The 10,575-nt window shown below is 46.8% G+C and overlaps 1 long non-coding RNA gene across 2 annotated transcripts; it reads left to right on the forward strand.

The window, feature by feature from the left end:
* Nucleotides 1-303: 303 nt before the first annotated feature.
* Nucleotides 304-1,687, forward strand: LOC120398807. 2 transcript variants are annotated; one of them, XR_005594720.1, is made up of 3 exons: nt 304-845; nt 988-1,127; nt 1,231-1,687. It is a non-coding gene; the product is annotated as an uncharacterized LOC120398807 (long non-coding RNA). The 2 variants fall into 2 exon arrangements; XR_005594719.1 differs by having other exon boundaries at nt 313-1,127.
* Nucleotides 1,688-10,575: the final 8,888 nt, after the last annotated feature.

A 10,575-nucleotide genomic window follows, 5' to 3' on the forward strand; every position in this document is an offset into this window, starting at 1 on the left:
AGAGAAGGAGAAAGGAAGAGGAAGTTGGAGTCTTTGTTCGTGCCTCTTTGCCAGCCGCTGCTTCCTGTCGTGGAGAAGTCTGGAGGAAGGTGGAGACTCTGCTTCCTGTTCGAGGGGCCATTTGTTTGTTGAAGGAAGATAAGATGGAGATGAGGGGATAAGAGGTGGGATGGAATCAGAACTGCTCAGCTGTGTCATGTGCCTTCTATTCCTAACAACTAACAGAGATTATCCTTTTAAATCAGGATATTATGATAAATAGCTGCCCAGTGGGGGATTGTGATGGGGTGTGCTCCCCACACTAGCCCTGCAAGAGCTGAATAGGGCCACCTGGGCTCAATCAGCTAATTATGCTGCAAACAGGGCAGCTTTAGGCTGGAGGCAGCTAATTACAGAGAGGCTCCCCTGTGCAGGAACAGGCAGGGCCTATAAATCCAGGTAGCAGCCTAGAGACTAGGCTGCCGGGAAAGGCTGCAGGAAGGTAGGCAGCTGTTACTCCCTGCAAAGAGGTTTCTTGGAGCTGATACACCCAGCGAGTGAAGGGGAACTAAAATGGTTGGAAGTAGTTTAGGAAAGGAGCTGTGAGGACAGACAGAGAAAGCCCAGGGCTGCTAAGCTGAAGGTCCCTGGACTGGTACCCAGAAAAGAGAGTAGGCCTGGGTTTTCCTACAGCCACCAAGAGTGTGGCATGGAAATGAGGCAGTGAGTGGGAAGACTGCCTGTGATTGTTGATGGACTGGACCCTGGAAGGGAAATGCTGAGTGACCTAGACAGAGGGCTACATCACAAAGGAAACACTGAGAGTCCTGGAGTGAGAGGAGCTGCACACCAGAGTCAGAGTGAAGGTGTGTAAACCATGGACAGGGGCGTCAGCCTTGAGAGCTAATGCCCAGAGGAGGAGGCGCCAGCCCAGCGGTGTGTGGTGCACCCTGTGACAGGGATGCTGTAGTACGATATGTGTAGGAATTTTGGGAACTCTACTTTCAGGAAGCGCTTGATACGATAGAGTGGTATACGTGGAGGAAGGAATAAAGACTGAATGTTGCACTGTCTTGGCTCCCTCTGTTTTTATGCTCAGACACTGAACACAAGAGGGAGTGGCCCATGGATAGTTCTGAATGAAGCAGGTAATCTGTCAATTTTATACTAGAACACTAAAATCTGTTTTATATACTTATTTCTCTTGGACCAGATATTTATGCAGCCTTTGCATTCCTTTTTATTTTGCAGCTTCTGGAGCTCCAGGGCCTCCTAAATCATCTCTCACTATAAGCCAGCATGGAGCCCTTCTCGTGTCCTGCTTTCCCTTGCAGATTTTTGACGGGTCGCTTCTTGTTCCCCCTCCTCCTCCACAGCAAAGCACTGCTGAGTGGTGAGGATGCACCAATATTTTCTTCATTATGGTAGTGCAGATTCCACTGAACTGATAGGAGAAAGAAGGCGCTAGACTGCTTGGGATTCATGTTTAAGCATATCTGAGCAAACACAACATGAGACATATATGAGCTGTGAGGTATTTAAGCTGCATAACTGCTCCTTGGACTTCCTATTTTTCTACAGCACTCTTCAACTACTTTTGTGGCCGCATATTCCATTATTGCTAAGCTTTTATATGAATTGTAGGGGCACCACCTAATGGTAAATATTAAATGGTACAACTCAAAATTGTGCTAAATATTAAATGGTACAATTCCGAATTGTGCTAACTTATGTCCTAACACACGCTGTGCTGCAAACTAACCTTTGGGACCATCCCATCACAAATGAACACCCAGCTCTGGTTGACACTTCACTTGTGAATATTAATATTTGTACAGGGCATAGGTGAGCAAGGCACTTTGCATACAAGTACCAAATTACAGGGTCTTCCACTAGAAGTTTCCCTTGCAATGACATTGCTGATCAAGTCCCAGCCTCTCCAGATAAATGTGGACTTGAACTGTTAAAATGGATTATCTCTGGTGGCACTGTCACCCAGTAGAAAAGATCAAGTCATTTTTATGGGACAAATGGGGTAAAATATTCTTCCATTTAATGCCAGAGAAAAGCAGGTGGTTGAGACAATGAGGGGAAAGTGAAAAATGTGATTATTTTCAATCATGCCTGCCAGCAGGGATGGCTTCAGTTCAGTGATTCATTTTGTTATTGCCTGGGCTACTGTGGCCATATGTAAAATTTAGCAGAATATATTTATTTTGGTACTTATATGGCCCTTGCCATAGTTGTATCAAAAGCCTTGTAATCATTTAATGGATCTTATCCACACAGTATCTCTGTAGTATTATCCCCATTTTACAAGTGGGGAACTGAGGCACAGGGTGGATTATTGACTTGACTTATGCAAGGTAATTTGAAGTCTGTGGCTGGGCCAGGATGTGAGCTCAGATTTCTTGAAGCCAAGTCCAGGATTTTATCCACTAAACCATCTTTCTTCCCTTGAAAATTTTGGGTTGATGATCCTTATTAACGCTTATTTATATCCTATGAACTTTTCAGCCCAATCAGGAGATTTCCCTTCTCAGTGACCATCACCTTTGCCCTTCGCACAACAATGGTGGTGCCCATCTCTGAGGTCCCAGCAATAGTCTTAATTTGATTGCCGAAACAGCCGTGTGTGTGTCTATGGGTGGGGTTAATGTGTAATACCCATGAGGTTTAAGGGGTGGTGTAGCAGGATGGTTACCCCGCTCCAGTTAGAAAGGGGTTAAAAGCAGCCAAGGGAGACTGCTTGGGTAGTCAGCCACAGGTGTGGCTCACCTAATTAGGGCACAGCTGGCCCTGATAAAAGGGTAATAAAAGGTAATAATTGGAGATATACCAATCTCCTAGAACTGGAAGGGACCTCAAAAGGTCATCAAGTCCAGCCCCCTGCCTTCACTAGCAGGACCAATTTTTTGCCCCAGATCCCTAAGTGGCCCCCTCAAGAATTGAACTCACAATGCTGGGTTTAGCAAGCCACTGCTCAAACCACTGAGCTATCCCTCCCCCCAGGAGGGCAGATTGAGAGAGAGAGACTTTTGCTCTAGCTGAGGAGCAGAGAGGATTAGGCTGCCTGGGAGAGCAAGCAGGGTATCTGAGGCAGAGCAGGGCTGGGGAAGGGCAGGCAGAGTTGAGGAACTCTGGCCTGGTGAGTCCCCAGGCTGAGGCCTTGCTAAAGGCCAGGGGAGGTCCTAGGGCTGCAGGGAGGTAGCTGGGTCAAGAAAGGCAGCCCCCTTGCCAGTGATGAGTGGCCATTACAGACTGCAGTTTGCCCCTGAGAGAAGGGGCTAGATGATGACTGGCAGTAGTCACGGAGGCAAGGTGGATATAGGGGGTTGGGGTTCCCCTGGGAGGGGAGACCCAGAGTCTGGGGGCACTGTTGTTGGGCAGCACCCCAAGATAAGGGGCACCGGGGTCTGGGAGGGACACAGGGCCTAAAGTGCTACAAGTGGAGATCAGGAGAAAGCAGGTACTGGTAGGAAGACAGCAGCCAGCAGGAGGCATTCTGAGGCTGGAATCGAGCTAATTCCTGGATGACCAGCAGGATGCATTGCGCCTGTGAGTCAATGAACCGCTACAGATGGGAACATTCTCATAAGGTGCTCAAGGCCTGAGTTAAGCATTCCTGAACACACCACTTCATGCCTCACAGTGGTATACAATAACTCTTCTAAGAACAGACATAACACTTCACAATATCTTATTACAGAGACTTTGTTTCTGGGTTGCTCTGGTCAGTGATCATCATCATTATCTTTTGCCTTCAGCTGGAGTCCGTGGTGGCTCAACCTCTCTATCTGATCTTGAGGACACAATTATTTATTTCCCCACAGAAAATGGAATTGTTCACAGTGGACGGGAACATTTAAATGGCAAAGCTTAGATCTCTATATCTATCTCTTTATGAGAGAGAGAGAGAAACACTCTTTCTAATTTGGTTGTCTTTGCATATCAAAGGTTTGGATCAGGTATTACTTTCTCAGTAACCTCCTCCTCTCCTCACATCCTAAGAGCCTGGTCCAAAGCCCATTGAAGTCAGTGGAGTGACGGACTCTGCTAGGCCCTAAGAGCAACTAACACATGTACGTTCAGGAGTATCTGTTGCAGATGATAACACCTGCTGCAGAAAGGTTCAGAGCTTCCTTTATACGAAAAGAGCATTTTCTTCTCATCCATTAACAAGTCTTTATAATACTGCAGTGTGTCAGAGCTTGTTTCACACGTATAGCTGATTTTTTGCAGCAAAAGTAACTAAATCATTGTTTAAATTATCACAGAAGGGCAAAGAATAAACAGAGTTTGAATGGGATTTTAGATCAGTGTTGTGTGTTTTTTGTTTAATAGCCAGCAATAAACTGATACAGCAAAAGATAAATGAACAGAACAATATAATATAAGCAGAAGGTGGATTGCATATACAGTATTTGCTTGCTAATCCCATGGAAAAAACACACACTTTTGTTTGTATAGGTGATGTTATCTGCCATTTTGCTGGACATTTTCTTCTGCAGGGCAATGTCCAATTCCAAGCAGACATTTTTCCTCTTCCCACAGGAAAATTCAGTTTATTCTATTTCATTTTTTTTTGCATTTTGTTTAGTATGTGTAAATTGTGCTTATAAATGGGAAATGTGAACTTCTCAGTAATGTATTACAGATAATACCATGTGCCAGATTATGGATGGTAGTGTGCATAGGCACATGACAGAGAACCTACAGTGGAATAATGGGATGGAAGTTGGACAGTTCTGTTCTGTCCCTCCTGGAAAAAAGTCTTCTGCCAGTCCTGTGTAGCAGGAGCTGGAAAAGGATTGAGGCATAGGGGCTTCAGAGAGTAATCTAGGAGTCAGCAAATGGCTTACATATTTGTGTATACCATACACTACTTAACTGACAGTGGTCTCTAGGCACAGCCATTCATACAGACTATTCCTAATTGTAGGGCCACTGGGCCACAACAAGGATGATATCAGTGGTGCTTTAGCTGTGTGTGTATAATGTCACTATTTTGGGTTCTTTTATGCCTTTACTATGTGGCAGCCAGAATTTTGCTCCTTCTTTGGAAATGTAACATACTTTCTTTTGCATTACATCTAGATTTTTAGTTGACATTTATTAGCAAATAGTAATCTACATATTAAACACAGAAGCAAACCCTTTCTCTCTACAGCTAGCTGGAAGATCTGGCTAGGTAGCAAAATGAGTGTGGTTTTTCTGTGCAGGAGAGAGGCAGTAGAATAGGATGAACCTTTACATGGGAACATGCAACACTTGTGCTCACTAGAGCTGTGCTCCATTGTGCTCTATTATGGAAGAGTAATTTGGTTGGTGTGGAGGGCCAGGCATACAGCCAGTAAGACTGGGACTGCTGACCAAAGTGTCCCATAATGGACAGTGCAGCTGCTGAAGCCGGTAAGGATGCCCATAGGTTGTAGTAGAAGCAGCGGAGCAGCTACCACAGCTACACTGCAGCCTAGCTGGTGGTGGTGGTAATAATGGAGTCCCAACCCTAGATTCCTGAGAACTTCCCTGTGCACAGTCTATTCCCTCAGAATTCACTCCACAGTAAGTCATGTAAACTTTTTCCAAACTTCTTTCCAATAATGGTTCAAACTACATTATCAAAGGACATAAATACATACAGATATTTAGTGCCAGGTTTTCAAAAGAGCTCAGCACATGCAAATGGGGCAGATTTTCAAAAGACTTCAGCTCCCATTTAAGCACCAAGACAAAGGTCCGATTTTCAAATGTGCTGAGCTCACTTGAAAACACTAGCCCTGAATGAATAACTGATAATAACAAAAAAAGAAGATAGGACAATACTGCTGAGGAGGAAGCTACTATCATCGATGATATTGCCTGCCTTTAAAGTAGGGCCGGCCAACTTTTTCTGTCTAAACTGTGTGATTTATTTTTTTTTTTTTACAGAAAATTGGGTTTTTGATTGAACAAAAAACATTTACTTTCTGTGAAAAAATTTGACTTTTTGTCAAATGAACACATGAAAACCCAAACAATTTTGGTGCTTGGCTGAAAAATGTTTCATAAATGCCATCGTGGTGCCTCTCGGGATTTGTTGTTTGGATGCCTTGTGTCTCCATCTCCTCTTTACTGGGTTCTCCAGGCAGGGGCGGCTCTAGACATTTCGCCGCCAGGGGCGGCAGGGCGGGGGCTGGGGGGTCAGGAGCCGGGGCAGCAGGCCTCGTGGACTCACCGAGGCGTGCCTGCGGAGGGTCCGCTGGTCCCGCGGCTTTGGTGGACTTTCCGCAGGCACGCCTGTGGGAGGTCCACCGGAGCCACGGGACCAGCGGACCCTCCGCAGGCACGCCTGCGAGAGGTCCACCAGAACCGCCTGCCGCCCTCCCGGCGACTGGCAGAGCGCCCCCCGCCGCATGCCGCTCCAAGCATGCGCTTGGCGTGCTGGGGCCTGGAGCCGCCCCTGTCTCCAGCCAGACCTCAGCTCTCACAATGTGTGCAACTTTGTCTCCAGAGAGTTGAGTATGAGTTTTTGTATATTACAGATCAGACTACTGATAGATTCAAGAAATGATAGACAACAGTCTTGTCTTTTCAATCAAAGACACAGTGGCACAGCAATGGCTGGGAGAAGTAAGACAGGAACAAGAATTAGTGTATCATCCCCTTTATTTTCAGCATGATTACATTTTTTTCTTACCGCTAAAGGAAGAGAAGACATAGCTGGTATGAAATCAGAAAATGCACAGTTCTGCTCCTCCAAGACTCATGCTTTCACAATAGGAACAAATTATACACATGTGCTTATACTCCAAGTGTCCTACACATATTCATACCAGTAACAGGCATTTCCACAAAATGGTTGGCTACTGATTTTCTTTTAAATGGTTACGTGATCATGCGCCTATGCACATGCACGCGTGCACACACAGAGCTATTAAACATCACAGAATGCATAGTATATTTTAAATTATTTTATTAAAATATTTATACAGGTATATTACAAAGGCCTAAAATAGATCTAATTTAGACTTATTCACTTAAGACAGCAATATATGGCATAAGTTTACACAAGGTTATTTTATATGGAGAGAGAAAATCAAGAAAGCAAACACTGTGGGAACAGTTGTATCTTACCAGGCAAAAGTGTGCTTTAAATTGACTTAAAAGGTTGTTAATGATATTAAATGAATCTATGACTTTTAATTGAAGTTAGACAGCATGGCTAGGACAGAGGGGTGGGGGTCAGGAGACCTGGGTGCTTATTTGCAGCTCTGCTACTGACTTGCTGGCTTCAGTTAAGGTATTGCAGATTTACACTGCTGTAACTGAGAGCAGGGTTTGGCTCTAAGGGTTAAATCATATCCCTGAGCTTGTGACCATGGGGAGTTTCTTGGCAGTGGAGCCAGGGCTGGTCTGCTGCACGATGTGGGGCAGGATTCTGTGGGGCTGAGCAGCAGGAAACATAGAGATGAATATCCATTGTTACATGGATCCACCTCTTTCCCTGGCCCTCCCCACAGAACAGGGGCGGGCAAACTTTTTGGCCTGAGGGCCGTGTCGGGTTTTGTAAATTGTATGGAGGGCTGGTTAGGGGAGGGGATCATGGCCCAGACCCCACCTCCTATCTGCCCTCCCCCGGGACTCCTGCCCTATCCAACCCCCTGTCCCCTGACAGCCCCTCTGGGACCCCTGCCCCATCCACACACCCCTGCTGCCTGTCCCCTGACCACCCCTTTCCCCCCGCCGCCCCATCCAACCTCCTCTTATTCCTGACGGCCCCCCGGGACCCCTGCCCCATCCAACCAGCCCTTCTCCCTGTCCCCTCACTTCCCCCATCACCTCATCCAACGCCCCCTCTTCTGCCCCCATTCAATCCCTGCCCCCTGACCACCACCCTGAACTCCCCTGCCCTTTATCCAACTCCCCCTGCTCCCTGCCCCCTTATCGCACTGCCTGGAGCACCGGTGGCTGGTGGCACTACAGCTGCGCCACCCGGATGGAGCCAGGCCATGCTGCTGCTGCCACTGCCACCATGCAGCACAGAGCACCGGGTCAGGCCGGGCTCTGCAGCTGCGCTGCCCCAGGAGCTCACAGTCCCGCCGCCCAGAGCATTGTGCTGCCGGCTGAGCGAGCTGAGGCTGCGGGGGAGGGGAGACAGCGGGGGAGGGGCCGGGGGCTAGCCTCCCTGGCCAGGAGCTCAGGGGCCGGGCAGAACTGTCCCACAGGGTGGATGTGGCCCATGGGCTGTAGTTTGCCCACCTCTGCCATAGAAACTGCCCAGCACTAAGGCTTTCTCTTTCAATGGGAATTTGCCCTTGTTCTGCATTTGAGAAGAGTCAATTAAGAGGCAACAGCTAGAATTTAAGCTACAAATAGTCACTTGGGCGAAAGACAAAATAGCAGTATTTTAAAATCAGGGTGCTGCAGTGGTACTATAAACCAGTTTTTGTGTCACTGTACAAACACCTCCACTTTTGTCCTGGGATCAGGAAGAAGTCCTGGTGCCCCTGCAGCAATATTAAAGGGTGGCTAGATGCTGCGCTGATAAGTACTCTAGGAATCTCCACAACAGAGCGTTTTACAAGAAATTCAAATATCCTGCCCGCTCCAAAGGGGCAACTCAAAGACTTTGCTCATTTCAAAACCTCCCCAGCTTTTAAGACTGCCTAAGTGGATCTATATTTTGGATAAGGACAAAGTTCTAGGGGATTGGACCACATAGTTTCCCAGTGACTTCAGCACTCTTAAGAGTTCTGGATAGATATGGGAACTTTCAGCCTGACCTGACCCATCTTCACCAATTGGCTGGATCGAAAGGGACAAAAGGGTGATCTGTGGAATCAACAGTATCTTTGAGATCACCCCTCTACTTCCTTCAAAGCTGTGGAGCAGCAGCAATGAAATGCTAAATTCTCATTGCCTATAGTGCAGAAGATGGCACCCTGATTCCTTTTGCTCTTACCATGGTAGGTGGAAATATTTACAGGGAGGGGAGATCATTCTCCTTTAGAGAAGGAAACCGAGAGAAAGTTTAATAAGCTCCATATAGGAAATGTGTTTTTTATTGTTTCAAAAGCCTGCAACATTCCCACACTGCTCTTAGTAAAGTACATAAGTGCTGTGTATACTCCAATTACTGGTAATGGAAATAATAGCAACCAACCCTAAACCTCTGCCTAATCATCTCCCCCATACCAGGCTGTTACTAGGGTGGTTAGTTTGTTTTCCTTACAGAGACTCTATCCCAGAGTATAGTTCCATCTTCTACTTACGCTCAAATGCCTTTTATATCCTGGTTGGTTCTAACTGAATCCACCTGTTCAGGTGACTCAGTGGTACACCCGCATTTCCATGCAGTATGGCAACACCTGATAGCAGGATGCCTCAACAGAGAATATCTGCATTCCTATGTGTCTGCTACCATGATGGTTCTCGGTCCCATTAGAGCCTCCTGATGTTTAAATGTTGATCTATTCTAGCCACCCCTTCAGATCACAATAATTACTCATAGATTAACTGATATCTAATGAGTGGAAAACAGGCTCTCAAGGTGGGATCCACAAAGGTACTGAGGCACCTAACTCCCATTTTTGGGTGCTACTGTGATCCACAAAACTCCTGCTCCGCTGCTGCATAACCCAATCAGCTCCCAAACTGTCTCGGTGCCCAAGCTTTTGCAATAAAATTTCCCTAGGTGCTTATGTTTCACGTCTTCCTCACTCTGGGTGCCTGGACACCTATCTCCTGCCTAAGCCCCAGTGTGATTCACAAGCCAGAGGAAAAGCCACTAAATTGTGTGCAGGGCCCAATTCAGTAGGCGTGCTGAGAGGCTGCCTAACTTCATGCAGTAGCAACCATCCCTCATAGAACCATTATCCCAGTTGTTAGGGTACTCACCAGGGTGCAGGAGACCCCCAGTTCAAATCCCCCAGATTTGATGAGGAGAAGGGATTTGAACAGGAATCTGCCACCTCCCATGTGAATGCCCTCACCACTGGGCTATAGAGTCATTATAACTGTTTTGGGGACCAATTAATATTTAATTATTCAATTACTTAGGTAAAGGGGAACAGCTTCAATAGGAGAGATTGAGGAATCCCCACATCAGAATATCCCATAGCTTAGCGGGTAGAGCAGTCTCCTAAGAAGTAGATGACACCTATTCAAATCCCTTCTCCTCATCAGAAAGGTGGGGACATGATGCAGGAGTCACATCCCCAGCTTTTGGGTGAGTGCTGTAACCACTGGACTAAGGGTTATAAGGTATGTCCTCCTTTTCCTTCCTCCCCACCCCCAGCTGTTGAGTTAGACGGCTTCTGAGCATGCCTACTGGATCAGGCCCTGCATGTGACTAAGGCAGAGGAATGCCTATTTCCCCCTAGTTTGTGGATCACTAGCAGAGAAGGGTGCCTCCCTGCAGCCTATCTCTTTGAGAGGGGTGGGGCTTAGCACACACATCTCTCATCACCATCTCCCATTGGCTAGCTTAAGCAGAGAGCTGCCTAGTATCCTGGCCTGTGTGGATCACACTTTAAGGTGCTTAGTTCTCCTCATTCATTGTATAGGGAGCCTAGGTACTTAACTCAGGCTTTGTGGATTGCAGTGTTGTTCCTG

The sequence above is a fragment of the Mauremys reevesii genome, linkage group 2, assembly GCF_016161935.1.
Source record: "Mauremys reevesii isolate NIE-2019 linkage group 2, ASM1616193v1, whole genome shotgun sequence".
Classification (NCBI taxonomy): Eukaryota; Metazoa; Chordata; order Testudines; family Geoemydidae; genus Mauremys; species Mauremys reevesii.